We start from the raw sequence: 9,217 nt of genomic DNA, 5'->3' as shown, positions 1-9,217 counted from the left end.
ACTCAGGGGTATTTGAGCCTATGCTTATAGACAAGGGAAGGGGTAAGTGTATTTGCAAACATACATCCAATTTCTATGCACAAATATAAGCTTTTGAGCATGCTTGACATACTTGATGCACACATTTAAATAACTTGTTATATGTATGCCTTTTCCACAAAGAAAGCACTAGCTCGTGCCATTTGCACTTAGGCCTGGGTAAAACAACTGCACTATTTAGGGAGCGCCCAGGAGGCAGTTACTCCTAGGCCTAACTTTTGCTTTAAGAGGTGAGAAATTCACCTAGTACAGCTTTCCCAAGACAACTGGGGAAAAAAAAATCAGAGTGCTTCCCCTGTTCAGGCATAGCAGCCATAACACAAGCAAATAACCTTATTTTCCTTTTGGCTATGTTGTAGCCAATAGTTACCCCTAAAACATACAGTTTATTAGCACTTAGTCTAGGAGCCTTACAAGGCAAAGCCTTATATCCCATCATACATTGCAGCTATACAATTCTGTCAGCCATCATATGACTTAATCAGAGAGGAAGACTACTAAGTATCATGAGAGAAATGGGGGGAAGCTAGATTTTCCTTAATCCACTCTACTAAGGATGATTAATACCCAAGATTACCAGAAGTAAAAAAATATAGGACTTTCATTACTTATTCAGTCTTTTATAATCTCTGGGCACTGAAGAATATTTTACAAAGATACTTTAACCTAATTAATAAGGTACACCCTGATCCTGAAAACAGAGTGCTTTATCACAAGCATGATCACAGGAGCCAAATTAAGGATGTGTATGTGTTTGTAAATGTATCCCTTGGTAAAACAAACCTGTACAGAACAGTAAAAAAAAAAGTAATGATTTTTTTTTTCCAATTAAAATATTCAGGACACTTGATTTAAATGCCAGTCAATCAGAAATTGATTTATTTTTAGAGAGAGGAAACTTATGATAATTTAAATTACAATATTCCTTTCAGATTCTTAAGTTTAGCAATCAGAGAACTTACCCTGAAGCATTATGTTTCCCATGGTTTATAGTTCCCTCTTCCCCATCAGAAGCATTTAGAGATGCTGGCATGTATGACTGATACTGAAGATCAGAGAATTTGTTTGTCATTTATCAATTGTCATTTCATTCTTCATAAGATTTAGGATACCATTTTGTTGGGAGAAGTCTTTGGATCTTTGTTAATTTAAGCTTCTCTGGCATATATAGTATTAAACTCATAATTCAGCTTATTGGAAGCTCATATATAAAACTTAATGTACTTACAAATAAAGGTTAAACTTTAACTGGCAGTATTCCATTCACCCAATTACCCATTCACATTAATAATTCACCTCACTAGAAAAATGCAATTGTTTTAAACTGACAAGTCAATTTTGTATTTTTCCAGTGACCTCTTGAAGTACTTTAGCATTAGGGGATGTGCCAAAACATTCCAATCGCTTTTGAAACTCAAACTGGTTGAGAAAGACTGGGTGTGGTGAACTGATTAGTATCTGAATTGCTAGAGAAGGTGGGTCTGAGAAGAATGTGTGCATGTGTGTGTGGCTCAAAATGAACTTGGAGTCAAAAGATCTGCAATCAGCTCCTAATGTTACCACAACCTCTGTGTAGCTTTCAGCTAACCACTTTACTTTTACATGCTTTACTTCCCCATCTGAAAAATAAGGAAAAATTTCTCTCTCTCACCCTTCACCTTTCTGTACTGTTTAGGCCTTAATCCTAAACAAATATGCAGTCAAGAGGACCCTGTGGCTTTAACTGGGCTTTATGGGGAGTCTGGGGCTTCCCTATGCCCAAGTCTTTTATAAACTGTAAAATTAGCACACAGTGATTATTATCATGGATGGACCTCTAGTTTACATTATAAAATAAGCAACTACTGATTAAGCATCGTAGAAAAACGCTTTTCACAACACAATAACTTCTATCATATCACCTAATTTATCTGTCTTCTCCTTATGTCTATAACTTAACTCAGTAACAAAACAGGAAAAAACACATGACAAGACAAAGAGAGAGCCAATTGGAAACTGGAAGTATTGCCTATAAAGAAAAACTGCATGAAAATTCAAATTAAAAAAAAAAGAGGGATATCTGGAATTTACAGTATTTCAATCCAATGGAAGGCAATAGAATACCTTTAATCCCACATCTCTTCCCACAACTACTAATTCTTTATGAAGTCAGCATTCAGTTGGTGTTAGCCATCTTCTTGCACAATACTGTTAATTGTCATCCGCATTTTATTTATTCCTTATGAAAGAGAGAATCATAAACTCAGTGACAGAAGTGTTTAAAAAAGCTCGCAGATAAGAGGAAAAAGAGGGAGAACAGAGTACAGAGAACAGAGGAGGCCAGGATATCTAAAATATACCAGAATGAAAAGAAGAATCAAAAGGGAAGAGAGAACACCAGAAAGGAGGAGCAGGAGAAGAATGGCATTTGGTGAAGACTCTGAAGGTTTTTGAGAAAGATCCAGTTTACTGAGTCGAAATTCTAACAGATTGTGTGTGCTGCATAACAAGATTTGAGAACAGCACCCCATACCTTCCTCTCCCAGCCAAGCTTCATAATTATAGTGAACAGTCAATATTTACATAAATGCAGAATTCCAGACACAGATAACCAAATTATTAGCTACATTTACCAACAATATTCAATCAGTCTCTGAGGCCGAGTGTCTCACGAAATAGTAATGCAACTGGCAGTACCAACTAGTGGTAAATCCGAAAGTGGGACCTCATTTGCCTTAACTCACTACGATTGCTCTGTCTGAGATTTTTTAAAGCAAAACACCAGACTGCATGCCCCCAATCTGCCTCCTAGCCACAAACTCCACTATAATTTCACCTTGTTTTTATATTCACTGATTAGAAGAGTCTGTCATTGCTCACATTTCAGTTCTATGTGTAATTCACTAATCCTCAAAATGTGTATGCTTTTCAGCTAACTAGTAAACCTGAGTGAACTGAAAACTATTCAGTGTATCAAGTACTTCTGACCCATTAATTGCCAAAAATAAGACTAGCTCCAGACTCTTTTCCTTTTTACTGAGAGAAGCAAGGATTTAGGGGCAGGGGCATGATATCTTTTACTGGACCAGTTAAACTGCAGCTGGTCCAACACAACATATCATCCAAAAAAAATCCTTGCTTCCCACATGATTCCTGGACCATCACGGCTACAACATTCCTTTTAACTGGAATCCACTGTTTGAAAATAGTGAAAAACTCTTTGACCAGGGGCTTTCTTTTCCAGCTGTGGTGGGACTTTACATTTTCCATTCTTCTATTCAAAGTCCTTTTTTTTTTTTTTTTAAATGTTTTTGTTATTCCTGTACCATATGATGTTCAGGAATCACTTTAAGCCAAGGTCCTAGCCAAAGATCTGTTTCATTCAGCATCTCAAATTCCAACTACATTACTGGTTAAGAGCTTCTTAAAAAAATACTCTCCCCACACACCATAAAAGAAGATTACGAATTGAAATGCCACATTTCCTATCAGATCTGCAAGATTTTGGAGCAAGACAGGAAATGACTAAGGAGATAAGGTTGTAGAGACCACTGAAGCTACAGAACCTGCCAGGATTAGGAGGAACAATGGTATATTCCATGCAAGAGAGAACCTGAATGCATGCTGCAAAGAGACTGCATAACCCAGAAATCATCTACACCTTAGAAAAAGGAAAATAAGTTGGCTCAATTCTGCTTCAGTTTCACAGTTTTAGTGCTCAAAAGAGTGTGTGGGGCAGCATTTGACACTAGGGAGGTCTAAGGTACAAAAACGAGAGCGTCCCTACATTCCAGGGATTTATTGGGTAGCCTTGTTGGTCTGAAACAGAAAGAAATCTAGAACTCCTGGTTCAGAGATGATACTTTTAATAGACCAACTAAGAAACCATAAAAAAATATATTTTTTTTCTGCAAGCTTTTGAGTGCACACATCCTTCCTTAGGCTCAGGGAAAATTAAAAATGGTGAAAAGTCCCCATAGGTATAAAATAAACTTTCTTTTTGCAGAGAGGAAGCTCAGGTGGAAGTCTGTTCCTCTGGATCCATGAGAGTGTCTTTGTGAGTTGCTTTTTGATGTGCAGATAAGGCAGGATTCCTTCCCTGGTGGTGTCAGATGGCAAAAAGGCAGAGGTGTAGAAATCTTTCTTGTTTCATTCCATCCATTTTTAGTGCATCATAGTCCTCTCTAGTACAAATCTGTTCAATACTTTCTTTTTACTTATCTCCAAGGTTTCTAGCTGGTGATGTTTTGGTATGCAAGGGGTGCGTGTGGGGGTAGGGGGAGGGGGGAGTTGGACTAAGCTGCACTTCTTGTGCAACTTCAATGGAAGGGAAAATTTCGAATTTGTGGGTTGATTTCTTTATATACATAAACTCAATAATCCTCACTGAGGTCAGTGGCAGTAGAATTTTCACTTCTTTTAGTGAAAATTAAAAGCATTTGAAAAAGAGTGTGAAAGGAAGAGAAAATATGGCTGAAATTAAGGAACATGTTCATAATAGCCCTTCAAAATCAGAAATACTTCTCATGTTTGCCCTTTAAAAAAAGATTTGGGAACACTAAAAAGAAGAAATAACTTCCACCTTTTTTCCACCATTGACTTCATGTTAGTTTATTAAACCCTTAGATTCTGGGAAATCACTTTTGGAGAGGGCATTGATTCAGGAAGAATATACTACTATTTCCTGGGATATAATTTCACAACCTTGGGGTGGATCCTATATTCTTTGTATTTCCTAAACTCCCATCAACTCCAGTGGTATTTTTGGCCATGATAATCATAACCCATTGGGGCCTTATATTTATTTTTCTTTTCTAAATTATTGTTCTTGCAAAAAATAAAATGTAAATTCCCAGAGTCAGATCAACAGATCGCTTATTCCCAGAGATAAAAAAAAATATTTTCTCAGGTTAAAGGGAAAAAACCAAAAATATTTCTCATTCTTGCTTCAAACTTTCCTGCTAAACAAAAGATGTTATTTTTCCCCTCTTTGACTTTTTTTGTAGGTGGAGTACTATCATTCTGTCTCAGCTGGTTTTTCCATTTCTCTGACATCCCTCTTACTGTAGCTATTCATTAAATTTTAAATGGACATTTTTCTATCTATTTTTCTCTGATTATAACCTCTCTTTCTATAGTATTCAGGAGCTAAGGGGAATGCAGAGTCTCAATTTCACTTTTGTTCCAAATGAATTCTGACCAGCATTGTGTCAGCCAACTCTAGCAAAATTACTGACAGAAACACACAACAGTTGTATAGATTCACTGTCTATTTTTCTTGCTGATGCTGCAAATCATAGAAGTACAGCCTTTGAAACACCTGGAGCCTTAATTAATTTAATATATGCAACCAGTTTAAAAAAATATTTCAAAAAGTATCCATGAAGTAACAATGACCACTGAAAATGCTACCAATAAAACTGGGTCAGAAAGCAGGGATATATAGCATGTGTTCTACATATTGACTGTGGTTAGTTAGTAAGGTGCAAATCTACCCTGCCTTCTCAGTGAGAAGGGCCAAAAGTAATAGCTAAGGTAAAATAGGCCTCTGGCTTCTCTCTTTATATCTTTTTCAGAAGCTCTATGAAACTCCTGAGGCCTTCTGGCAAGGTTTCTTCCCGTTACAAGGGACTGATTCGATCTGAGCTGCAGCTATATTTTGCTATTGTTGAAACCCATAAGCAAGATAAAATTCCTTGGTGGAGGAGACAGAGACAGAGACCACATGACTAGGCTCTTGGCAATCTAGTTTACTGGAATGCTCCTAGGGAAAATGTGACCAGGGAAGTCATTCTAACAACACCTGAATTTGTCTTTCTGACTAATAGCTACATAATGGAATTTACCCAGAAGATGAAATTGAGGTGTGACTAAAGGGTGTCGTGGATCTTAAATCCCCTCATAAATTTGTGTCTTTATTGGCAATCACAGCAGAGATTAAAGTAGCAAAGTAGAATCAATAGTAGAGGAAGGTTTTCCCTTCATTCTTTTTGCAGAAGACTCATAGGGCCATCTGGGAAAAAAGTACACAGCTCCTACTCTGGTAGTACATTTTCTGAGCAGATTCCAATATCGTACCCAGTACTGTCAGCTTCCCCATCCATTTGAGCAGCTTTCAGAATCACTGCCTTTAACAATTAATGATCAATGACAAGAACATTCAGTAAAAAAAAAAAATGTATGTCTAAAATGTTTTGTATTGATCTGTGAATGACAAGAACAAATGAATATTTTGCCATTGATTTTGACATGGGTTTTCACCCTTCCAGTTTTCAATATTTCTCAGACAACATTTCCTATTTGAGACCACAGTAGCTAAATGCCAGGCCCCCCTGGAATTTCAGTTTAATCCTAGGGGCCTATAAGAAGCTCTTTATTGCTGACTGTAGGGTGCAGTATGTGGTTTTTGGGTAAATTCAGCTTGTGATGTGGTGAGATGAAATAAGCACTCAATGTTCCCAGAGAGAACTTGCATGACAAACAGTAGAATATCCCATGCTCATTTGCATTGAAGGTATGTACACTGCTGGCTTTGTGGCATCACTGCAGCAAACTGTGACTCATGTACAAAATGGAAAAATCCTTGCACTTTGAGGGTGAATATAGAAACCATGGTGTCTTGTCTGCTCTGGATTTTATACACAGATACATCCCTTTCAGCTCATACAGTGAGAAAAACCCAGGCAGACAAGAGAATCTTCAGGGACCAAATGAAATGTCGAAGTCTCAAATTTCAAATACATCCTTTTTTTTTTCTTTTTATACTTTCAAGATCCCATGTGTACCTTCCCCAAGAACATTTAAAAGATAATAAATAAATCATATTTTTTAGAAGTCAATAAATTATATTTGGAAGGTTCTTTATAATGTGCATACACACACTATATATAGCGTGTGTGTGTGTGTGTGTGTGTGTGTGTGTGTATTCACACACACACACACACACACACACACACCTGTGCACATATTCATATTCAGAGTATGGGTTCTGTTTATCCTCTGCACACACCCACCCACACAGACCAGCTGGTATGGAAGATGCAGTGTTGGCTGAATTGCTATCACATTGAGAGAAAAACCAAAATGGCTGCTTGAATTTCTTGCAATAAATTAGCAAGTCTGTCTGCAAAGAGAGGGAAGGACACCTTCACAGACCAGCTCACTGACCTAGTGAGGAGGGCTTTAAAATTAGATTCATGGGAGGATAGAGACCAAAGCCCTAAGGTAATTGGGGAATTAGGTAAGCTGGAGAGGTCAGAAAGCGGTTGAGTGATCATAAGCAAAAAGAGAAGGGAGCAACAGGGGAGGCCTTCCTGTTCTTCCTGAGAGAATAGGGCAATTGACTAGTTACCTCAGATGTCTGTACATGAGTACATGGAGCCTGGGAAGAAAGAGGAAGAATTGGGAGTCTTTAAACAGTCCCGGATCTGGGACATGTTTGAAATAACAGATTTGGTGGGATAGCCGTCCTGACTGGAGTAATGTTGTGGATGACTATAAACTGTTCAGGAAGGACAGGCAGGGGAAAAGAGGAAGAACAATTGTTCTTTATGTAAATGAGCTGTATGACTGCTCAGAGCTCCAGCATGAAACTGGAGATAGTCCATTTGAAAGTATCTGGGTTAGGCTCAGAGGGAAAAGCAACAAGGGTGACGTTATGGTGGGTGTCTGCTATAGACCACCAGACAAGGAGGACGAGGTGAATGAAGCTTTCTTTAAACAGCTAAAGGAAATTTCCAGATCACAGGACCTGGTTCTCATGAGGGACTTCAAATCATCCTCGGTGCTTGTACGTGAGGAGGATTTAGTTCTGAAGGTTGCATTCTATTCCCCTTAAATTGAAACTGTGGGTTTTTAATTGAAACCCACTGTTTCAATTTAGGGGTTTCCAATCACTGTTACAGTGAGGAACTCAATCCATATTTTTCTCCCCAGTACAGCCTGCCCACAGCTGGGGGGCAAGCTGCTGGTGGGCCAAGTGGCCCCTGAAAGGCAGAGGACCCATGTCCTTCCCTTCATGGTGGCAGCACCGCCTGGGGTTGGCCAGGTGGGCTGCTAGAGGACCAGGTGCTGCCCCAGCTTGGAGGTAGCACCCAACCCAATCCATTTCTTCCCCAACCCCAAGCTAGGGCAACACCTGGCCCCCTAGCAACCCACCTGGGTTGCCCTTTGGGGCATTGCTTCTGTGGAGGGAAAAAACTAGGGGACCTCCACATCTCAGAGGGCCCCAGTCCTTCCCTCCATGGTAGTGGTGCCCCCCAGGGCCACCTGGGTAGGCTGTTAGCAGGCTGGGTGCTGCCCCAGCTTGGGGTTGAGGAAGAATTGGATCAATCCAGGTGCTGGGCAGGCTCTACCAGAAAAAGAGATTGGGCCCCTCACCCAATCCTTTTTTTTCTGTAGAGCCTGCCTGCCTCTCCCACAGCCAGGAGGTAAGCTGAGTAATAGCTGCAACACATTGTTGCAATCTAAACTACATTATGATGTAGTTCAGTTTCCAGTGATGAAAACTCATTTAAAACCCCCAAATTCCTGCACGTGTACAGTGTGACACCATTAACCCACCCAAAGTGACATTTTTCATCACATGGTACATGTACATGGTAATGGTGTCACGTGTACAAGTGCCCCTGACATCTGCTGGGAGGGCAATATAGCAGTGCACAGGCAATTCAGTAAGGTTTTGAAGAGTGATAGGGACAACTTCCTAGTGCAAGTGTTGGAGAGGCAAACTAGGGGTCATGCTCTTCTTGATCTGCTGCTCACAAATATGGAAGACTTGGTGGGGAATATAGAAGTGGATAGCAACTTGGGCAGCAGTGACCATGAGATGACTGAGTTCAGGATCCTGAGGAAAGGGAGGGGAGAAGCAGAGTAAGGACGCTGGACTTCAGAAGAATGGACTTCAACTCAAATGGAAAAAATAATGATCAGGATCCTCTGGGAGGAAACTCTAAGGGGGAAAAGGAATCCAGGAGAGATGGCTGTATTTTAAAGAAACCTTACTGAGGGCACAGGAATGAACCATATGGATGTGGAAAAAAACTAGCAAGTATAGGAAAAGACCAGCTTGGCTTAGCAAGGAATTCATCAATGAGCTAAAGTACAAAAAAGGAAGCTTACAAGAAGTGGAAACTTGGACAAACAACCAGGAAAGTATATAATAATATTGCTCAGGCATGCAGGGAAACCCCTCTCCCCC

Source organism: Gavialis gangeticus, unplaced genomic scaffold (genome assembly GCF_001723915.1).
Source record: "Gavialis gangeticus isolate Ggan-Ray unplaced genomic scaffold, GavGan_comp1, whole genome shotgun sequence".
NCBI lineage: Eukaryota > Metazoa > Chordata > Crocodylia > Gavialidae > Gavialis > Gavialis gangeticus.
The sequence above is the reverse complement of the archived record's forward strand: the minus strand, read 5'-3'. Positions refer to the sequence as shown.